General features: G+C 52.7%; 1 pseudogene; it reads left to right on the top strand.

The window, feature by feature from the left end:
• The first annotated feature begins 401 nt into the window (after positions 1-401).
• On the top strand, positions 402-508 carry LOC142142018 (U2 spliceosomal RNA; annotated as a pseudogene).
• Positions 509-9,630: the final 9,122 nt, after the last annotated feature.

Here is a 9,630-nt window from a genome sequence, read left to right as displayed (position 1 = left end):
TGCGCCAAACTAGCTGTGTAGGATTTGCAACGGGAAACTCGCTGCATTGCTCAACACCAAAAAGGAAACCTGCAGGGAGTAGCAGGGCAGGGGCTACTGCTAAACAGAAGGGTGGAAGGTCAGCGTTCAAGGACAAGAGGGCATGGGCAAAGGCGATGTTGCCGCTGTATAATTAAATGTTGATGATGAGGAAAGGCCATGCTAATGAGGCGTCTCGGCCAACACGGGGGGAATCCTGAGAAGAGGGGGCGATAGGGGGCTATCCTTTGCTGACCAGTCCTCTGCGTGGACTGCAGTGTAGGAGGGGGTAAAGCAGGGACCACTCTGGGGGCCCAGGGAAAATAGGGCATCCTGATTAATGCAGGAAAAGCTGGCCACAGTCTCTGAAGAAAGAAGGGAGAATCGCTTCTCTGCCTTTTCGCTAAGATCAAGTGTAGTATCTGTTCTTATCTGGCCTAACACCCAGTGGTTGTAATGCTGATTGTGGCTCTTCCATAACGCAATCTAACACTGGTGAGGGTTCAAACTGATGTAGACTTTACTGCATGGTGCACCTGTCCTTCTCCTGCCCAAAACCCAGTGGTTTGAAACCTGATTGGGACACATCCATAGCACAATCTAAGACTGGTGAGGAACTGTAAGGCGGTGTTGCACCCGATCTTAGCCGGCCAGGAGCAAGAAGATGACTGCGAGGAAGATCGACCCTGGGGAAGAAGCTCTGCTAGATCCTGACCGCTGGGACAAAATCTGCATAGCTCCGCCCCCTTGAAGAAGATCGCCCTCCAGACCAGCCTTCCAACCCTCTCCGCCCCAGGAAGAAGAGCCAGGAAGATGGCTTCAGCTGATGCAGCTCCTGCCTCCACTCCTGCTCCTGCCCCTGGGAAGAAGGGAGGACAGACCACCGCTCCGAAGCCTCTCCCCATGGCTGGAACCTCTGCCTCCACTGGCCCTGCTGCTGCTAGACAAGGGAACTCCAGCCAGGATACCCCCCAGAGAACTAGCACACTGGAACCCTGGATGTGGCAGACCATAATCCTGAAGCTGAAGGAAGTGGATGGAAGGGTCCCAGACATGACGGCAGAGACCTTTGTAAAGAAGATGATCCTCGACCAGGGCTTCTCCAAGGCTGAAACCCTCAGCGTGCAGAACTACCTGAAGGGGACCTTCTACATCACCTTGCCTCCATAGCTATCTGCAAGAGATACTGGGAGGCAGTGATGTCAGCGAGACCGGAATCTCCCTTTTCCCGCTTTGTGGGGAACTGCCCCATCCAGAGAGAAGAGAGAAGAGTGACGGTCTCCATGAGGAATCCTCACACCCCTGGTTAGGACATCCTTACTTCCTGAGCCGCTTCTGCTCCGTGATCAAGGACCCCTCCAAGATCCTGGACACCAACAGTTTCTGGACAGGCAAGTGGTCCGTCATTATCAGGCCGAGGAAAGACGACTCTGCAACTGACGGCCTCCAACACCTCCCATCATGCTTCGCCCTGGGTGTCTCTACCAGCCTTCTCCACTATGCCGATCAGCCAAGAAACTGCAGGAAGTGCGGGAAAGCTGATCACTTGTCGAGAAGCTGCAAAGTTTCAGCCTGCAGGAACTGCAGAGTGGTAGGGAAAGAGAAAAAAGACTGCCAACGGAAGACATCATACAACCTCTGTGGCCTGGCCAGCCACATCTACAGGGACTACCCCCAGAGGGCTAGAACCTATGCTGCAGCAGCCGGGAAAGGACTGCTGGAAAGTGGACCTGCCCCCGCCCTGCAGCCCAAGCCAGCCCAGAGGAAGCAACATAAGCCTGTACCGCAAACACGAGTTGGTAAGAAGTCTTCCACCCCTCCTCTTCCCTCCCACCTTCCAACCTCCCTCCCCACTCCTCCCCCCCTGCCCCTGTTGTGACAGCACCTCCCTCCCATCTCGCTGTCACAACCCCCCCCACCCTATCCAACCCGCTCCCGTCCTCTTCCCACCTTCACCCCTCCCCCTGTCGCAACCTTCCACCTCTTTCCCCTGCAGTGGCACTAACCCACTCCACCGCTACTGCAGCCCCCTCCCTTTCCCAGGAAGATTTTCCCCCTCTTGTCTTCACAGCAGGTAAGGAGAACAAACTAAGGAGGAAGAGGAAAGATCTAGACAACCCAGCTGGCGGCTCCGACTCTTCAAAGAAGCAAGCGGTCGAGCTCGGAGAGGACCTCCTTCCACAGAATAAGGCCCTCGAAGAGATGGTAGAGGATCTGCTGGCGGTTCGGGATTCTGAAACGGAGGAGGAGTTGGAGGTGGAGGAATTCCTGGATCTGCCCGACATCTGCCTATTCGACCACCTGGAAGAAAGAGGTCTGCTCCTACCCCACCATCTGGACACGGGCAGACCGTCCAAGTCCCACCGGACAAGGAGGGTAACTAATGTATTGACTGTGCTAACTTTCTTTTTTCTCCCAACTAATGGCTAATTTTCTCTTTTTTACCATTAATGTGAGGAGTGTGAAGGATAAGATTAGACGTCAGTCTGTGTTTACCTTTCTAGACAGTCAGAAATGGGATGTTTACATGTTGCAGGAATGTTCTTTGCCTTTCTCTAGCTTCTATAGGCACCTGGGTAGGCAGTGGTCTCATGGGCCCTCCTATTGGTCTGGGGAGAGTGACTGTAAATCTGCGGGGGTCGCCATACTTATCAGGGGAAGCCTCTTCACACTAGATTCCGTTCAGGAGTTTGTCTGCGGCAGATTGTTTATCGTAGATGGCTCTTGGGTGGGTGAGCCTATCAGGCTTATCTGTTTGTATGTGTCCCCTGTAAGAATGAGCATTTGGAGCTTTCCTAGACCGTGCGGGCCCATCTCGCAACCACCGGGGCGTTAGTGATGGCTGGGGATTTTAACTGTCCTATAGAGGAAGAGCGGACGAAGTTCCAACAGCAATGCTAAACTTGATGTTTCTTCTAGGCTGCTGCAGGAGATGGTAGCCGAAGCATCCTTGCGGGATGCAGTGGGATCCATGGGGGATGGCTCTGTTAACTATACTTGGAGCCGCCCCGATGGCTCTGTGTTTTCCCGGATTGACTTTGTGTTTACCTCGAGAGCGGTAAGACAGAACAGGCATCATGGTTCCCTGCTTCTTTTCTGACCACAGGGCCATGCTTTTCGAGGGGGTTCTGGGCCACGGTTTTCCTCCCGGCCCAGGCTCCTGGAAATTGAACTGTGCTCTGCTAGAAAGATAAGAGGTGTTGGAGGAGCTGAGGGATGCTTATATAACCTGGAAAAATGATAAAGTGTATTTTGATTGTATGTCTGACTGGTGGGAGCATGTCAAGTGCAAGTTTCGCAGTTTCTTTCAGGCTAAGGGCAGACAACAGGCGTGTAAGAGGAAGAGAAACTTCAGGAGGCATCAGCGTCAGCTGCAGTACCTGCTGGATCTCCAAATTTGCAGCTGGGACGTGAAGGATGAACTGGCAGAGGCCAAGGGGGGCCTGAAAAGTCACTTCGACGAGGAGTCCAGACGCATCATCTTCCGTTCCAAGGTGGAGAATCTGGAGAAGGGTGAGAAATGTAACTCTTTCTTTTTCAGAAAACTCCACTCCGGCCACATGCCCTTGACTGAGCTGCGGGACGAGACTGGCACCCCCAGGAAGGGGAAAGAGGGCATCATGGGAGTCGTCACAGACTATTACAGCAACCTCTACTCCCCTAAGACTACAGACACAGATGCGGCTGAATCGTTCCTGTCAGGTTCCTATATATCATCATCATCATCATTTATTTATATAGCGCCAACATATTCCGTAGCACTTTACAATTTGGGACAAACATAATAAACTAATAAACAAACTGGGAAAAACAGACAAAGAGGTGAGAAGGCCCTGCTCGCAAGCTTACAATATACATATATATATATATATATATATATATATATATATATATATATATATATATATTGTAACAAAAGGAGGCATTTAGCTGGCAATATACAGAGAAAGCAGGGAAGTAGAGTAAAACATTTGTGCAGTAATGCACCTAGAGTGAAGACTTATGTATGAAAAGCAATAGTTTCAATTTGGTTAAACTTACATGATCTGCAATCCTTCCTCTCAGCAAACAGACAGGACGTGTCTGGTTGTGCAAACAGAGGCAGTAATGGGTGTTTTCTTTTAAAGATAAGGTGGGTGTGTCACCTGTCCATCAAGCTAAGGCTGGGGTAGGAGCATCATGTATAAAAGCTTGTTTGTTTCATTTGTTCAGAGAGACCAATGCTGGGTGAACTGGCTGGTCCTGAGAGAGAGCTGGACTATGTATATTATTATTATTATTATTAATTTTTATTTATAGGGCACCACAAGGTGTCCGTAGCGCCGTACAGGGACAAACGAAATTACAATACAAGGAGAGACAGCACAGTACAGTAAACAATAAGCACAGTAACTCTGTGAGCTCAAAGCACAGCAAGGGGGGGAGAGGAGGGAGCGGGAGGGGACAGGGGGAAGAGGGTCCTCGAGGAGGACGACAAGGTTGCTGGAGAGCAGAGTTAACAGTGGTGAGACAGAAGGAGAGGTGACCCTGCTCAAAGGAGCGTACAATCTAAGGGGTAAGGTAGACAGACAGAGAGACACGGGGGAGAGAGGGAGGAATGGAGGATAGGGGAAGGGGAATGAAGGGGAAGAAGCAGAAGAAAAGGTAGGAATTAAGTGGGAGACTGGAAGGCTTTATGAAAAAGGTGGGTTTTTAAAGCCTGTTTGAAACTGGACAGATTAGGGGAAGTTCTGATGGAGGGAGGGAGCTTGTTCCAGTGGAGTTAGGCAGCGCAGGCGAAGTCTTGGATACGCGCATGGGAGGAGGTGATCAGGGGAGAAGAGAGGCGACGGTCATTGGCAGATCGGAGAGGGCGGGAAGGAGCATAAATAGAAAGGAGGGTGGAGATTTAGGGTACAGTGGAGTTGGCGAGGGCCTTGTAAGTAAGAGTGAGGAGCTTGAAGTGGATTCTGAAGGGGAAGGGGAGCCAGTGAAGGGATTGGTAGAGGGGCGAGACCGACGAGGAGTGGCGAGAGAGGAAGATGAGCCTAGCGGCTGCGTTAAGAACAGATCAAAGGGGAGCAAGATGAGATTAGGGGAGGCCAGTGAGGAGGAGGTTACAGTAGTCCAAGCGGGAGATGATCAGAGAGTGAATAAGATTTGGTGGCATCTTGGGAGAGGAAGGGCCGGATGCGAGCGATGTTACGCAGCTGGAAGCGGCAGGATTTAGTAAGAGAGAGAATGTGGGGGCCAAAGGAGAGAGAGGAGTCGAGGATGACACCGAGGCAGTGAAGTTGGGGGACAGGGGAGATAGAGGTGTTGTCGACAGTGATAGAGAGGTCAGAAGGGGGCGAGGTGTGAGGCGGAGGAAAGACTATGAGTTCAGTTTTGGCGAGGTTAAGTTTGAGGAATCGAGAGGACATCCAGGAGGAGATGGCAGAGAGGCAGGCGGACACCCTAGAGAGGAGGGAGGGAGAGAGATCAGGAGAGGAGAAGTATAGTTGAGTGTCGTCGGCGTAGAGGTGGTAGTTGAGGCCATAGGAGCTGATGAGTTCACCCAGGGAAGAGGTGTATAAAGAGACGAGCAAGGGTCCCAGAACAGAGCCCTGAGGGACCTCGACTAAAAGGGTGGACGGGGGGGAGAGAGACCCAGAGGTGGTGACGGAGAAGGAACGGTCAGCAAGGTAAGAGGTGAACCAGGACAAGACTGAGCCGGAGAGGCCAAAGGACTGGAGGGTGTGGAGGAGGAGGGGGTGGTCGACAGTGTCGAAAGCTGCAGAGAGATCGAGGAGGATGGGAACGGAGAAGTGGCCCCTGGCTTTAGCAGCGAGGAGATCATTGGTGACTTTAGCCAGGGCAGTTTCAGTGGAGTGAAGGGGGCAGAAACCAGACTGGAGAGGATCGAGGAGGGAATGTTCAGAAAGGTAATAGGAGAGACGGCTGCAGACAAGCCTTTCAAGAATTTTGGAGGCAAAGGGAAGGAGAGATATGGGGCGATAGTTGGAGGGAGAAGTAGGGTCAAGATTGGGTTTCTTAAGAATGGGGGATACGAGAGCAAGTTTGAATGAGAAGGGGAAGATGCCGGTGGAGAGGGAAAGATTAAAGAGGTGGGCGAGGTGGGAGCAGGTGGTGGGGGAAAGGGAGCAAAGAAGGTGGGAGGGAATGGGATCCAGGGGACAGGTAGAGGGGGGAGAGGATGAGATGAGAGAATGGACTTCCTCGCCCGTGGTGGGGCGGAAGGAGTAGAGGGGAGGGTGGTTAGGGGGGGAGGCCGTAGGAGAGGGGGGGGAGGACGAGAGAGAGGAGGAGGAGATTTCAAGTCGGATGGCCTCAATTTTAGAGGAGAAAAAGGAGGCGAAGTCGGAGGCAGTCAGGGAGGAGGGGGTGGGAGGAGGGGGTGGGGCCAGGAGAGTGCTGAAAGTGGTGAAGAGGCGGCGGGGGTTAGAGGATTGGGACGAGATGAGGGATTTAAAGAAAGATTGTTTAGCGAGTGAAAGGGCAGAGCAGTAGGATGAAAGGATGAATTTAAAGTGGAGGAAGTCAGCCAGGGAGCGGGATTTTCTCCAGTGGCGTTCAGCGGTACGGGAGCATTTTTGGAGGAAGCGGGTAAATTTGGAGTGCCAGGGTTGGGGTTTGGAGCAGCGAGGGTGGACGGAGTGGGCAGGGGCGATAGCATCCAGAGCAGGGGTGAGGGTGAGATTGTAGAGGGAGACCGCCTGGTTGGGGCAGGCCAGGGAGGAAAGGGGAGAAAGGAGGGTATCGGGAGAGGAGGACAGAGTGGACGGGTTAAGAGCGTCGAGGTTGCGTATGGACAGAGTAAGTTTGGGTAGGGGGAGGGGAGCAGGAGAAGAGGAGAGAGAGAAGGAGAGGAGATGGTGATCGGATAGAGGAAAGGGAGAGATGGAGAAGTCAGAGAGACTACATAGGTAGGAGAAGACAAGATCAAGGGAGTGACCAAGGCAGTGGGTAGGGAAGGAGGTCCATTGGGTAAGGCCTAGGGAGGAAGAGAGGGTGAGCAGTTTGCTGGAAGCAGGGTCGGTGGGGTTGTCCATGGGGAAGTTAAAGTCGCCGAGGATGATGGAGGGGAGGTCGGAAGAGAGGTGGTGAGGAAGCCAGGCAGCAAAGTTATCAAGGAAGAGGGAGGTGGGGCCTGGGGGGCGGTAGATGACAGTGACACGGAGATGCATATGGTAGAAGAGGCGGATGGAGTGGGCTTCAAATGAGGAGAAGGAGAGGGAGGGTTCAGGGGGAATGACACGAAAAGTACAGGTGGAGGATAGGAGGAAGCCCACCCCCCCCCCGCCTGGGCTGGCCCCAGGTCTGGTGGAGTGGATGAAGGAGAGGCCACCATAGGAGCGGGCGGCGGGGGAGGCGGTGTCAGAGTCGGACAGCCAGGTTTCAGTAATGGCGAGAAGGTTAAGAGAGTTGGATAAGAAGAGGTTGTGGATAGCAGTCAGTTTGTTGCGGACTGATCTAGCGTTCCAGAGGGCACATGAGAAAGGGGGGGAGGAGAGGGGGGAGATGGGGATGAGGTTAGCAAGATGGGCAGTGCGCGGGGGAGGGCGGGGAGGAGTGGGAGCGGTAGGGCGGGGAAAGAGTATGGGAATGGAACGAGAGCGAGGAGGCATAGTAGGGAGAGAGAGGGGGGTTGACAAAAGATAGGACTGAGAAGGACAATGGAATGGAGCAAGAACAAAAGGCAGTGCAAAAGGCAGAGGCAAAAGCAATGTAAAGAGCCATAGAGATAAATAAAGAGGAGATAAATTAAGATGCAAATAAAATAAGGAAAATACAATACAGTGTAAGGGAATACAATAGCAATGTAAAGTGCCGTAGAGATTAAAGAGGAGATAAATTAAGATGCAAATAAAATAAAGAAAATACAATACAATGTAAAGTAATACAATACAATAGCAATGTAAAGTGCCGTAGAGATTAGAGAGGAGAAAATTAAAGTGCAGGTAAAATAAGGAAAATACAATACACTCGGATAAAATAAAATTGAAGAAGTAAAATAAGGTGAGAGTGGGCAAAGGAAAAATTAAAATGAACAGCACATGGCAGGAGAAATAGTGGATGGCTGCAGAGAGCCTGAACCAGGAGGAACAGGGAATTAGCACCGAGGAGAGGGCAGCAGTGGGGGACTGAAATGGGTCAGAGCGGAGAAGTTAAGGACTGACAGAGCAAAGTAAGACAAAAGATAGAACTGAAAGGGCAACAGAGTGGAGCAAGAACAAGAGGCAGTGGCAAGAGCAATGTAAAGTGCCAAAGAGAGTAGAATACAATGGAGATAAATAAAATGCAATAAAAGAGCAGGTAAAATATAATACAATCGGATAAAAATAAAAATAGTTAACGTTAAATAAAGTAAAAATTAACTAAGGTAAAGTTAACATGAAAACCACATGGTGAAAGAAATAATGGAGGCTACAGAGAGCCAGTACCAGGAGAGTCCAGGGAACAGGAGAGTCCAGGGAGTCAGAGCAGGCCGGAGGGACCAGAGTTCAGTAACAGGTGAGGAGATCCAGTGGGTCACAGAGACAGGGTAGGCCCAGGGGCAGGTTCGGTTCAGGAACAGGAGGCAAGAGTTCCGGTGGGTCCTAGAGACAGGGCAGGCCCAGGGTCCAGGTGGGAGTCAGGAGACACAACAGAAAATGGGAGCTCCGGGGCCCATCAAGCAGACCGAGGTGCACTTGAGCACATGAGGCCAGTACTCCAGAGGGTAGGCGGCAGGCCGTGTCCCCCGTAGTTCATCCGGAGCAGGTGGGAGACTGCAGTAGTGAGATGCTGTGTGTCATCGGAGTCAGGGCGAACCGGAAGTAGCAGGAAGCCGCCGCAGGGGGAAGAGGAGCCACACAGGAACGGACCAAGCAGCGGGAGCCGAGGAGGCCTCAGGGACGGACCAGGCAGCGGGAGAAGTCCAGGCAGCGGGAGCCGAGGAGGCCGCAGGAATGCACCAGGCAGCGGGAGCCGAGGAGGCCGCAGGCAGCGGGAGCCGAGGAGGCCGCAGGAATGGTCCAGGCAGCGGGAGCCGAGGAGGCCTCAGGGACGGACCAGGCAGCGGGAGAAGTCCAGGCAGCGGGAGCCGAGGAGGCAGGCAGAGTCCAAGGCGGGAGTCCAAGCAGCGGGAGACAAGAAGACGTGGCAGCGGGAGACCAGGCGTCCGGTGACCATGCAGGAGATGATCCGGAGATATGATCTGCAGAAGGAGAGGAGACCTCCAGGAGTGGTTGGAGCCGGGCCAAGTGTTGCAGGAGACCACGGCAGGAACAGTGAAGGCAGCTAGGCCGGAGCCAGGGACTCGAGTAGAAGAGGATCACCGGAGGGGTCGCTGGATGCGAGGCAGTGGTGAGCGGAGGCAGTTAAGTGGAAGCAGGAGGCAGGTAAGTGGAGAAGCGGAGTAGTGCCAGGGCTACACCACTAGAATTCGGAGCCTAGGTTAGGCCCCAGTGGAGAGCCCACACGGCACGTCCGTGCAGCATGGGAACAGGAACATATGTATAGCTAGTGTTTAGGGTCTCCATGATTGCTGTACAAGTATACGGTGTCAAACATTTACCATCCTGACAATAAAGCACCATAAAAAGGAAGTTGTTGTTCGCGTGTGCTTCTGCAGTAGCGGGCTCTTGCCAC

This window comes from Mixophyes fleayi, chromosome 2, assembly GCF_038048845.1.
Source record: "Mixophyes fleayi isolate aMixFle1 chromosome 2, aMixFle1.hap1, whole genome shotgun sequence".
In the NCBI taxonomy this organism is placed as follows: domain Eukaryota; kingdom Metazoa; phylum Chordata; class Amphibia; order Anura; family Limnodynastidae; genus Mixophyes; species Mixophyes fleayi.
This window is presented reverse-complemented; position numbering and strand designations above follow the sequence as displayed.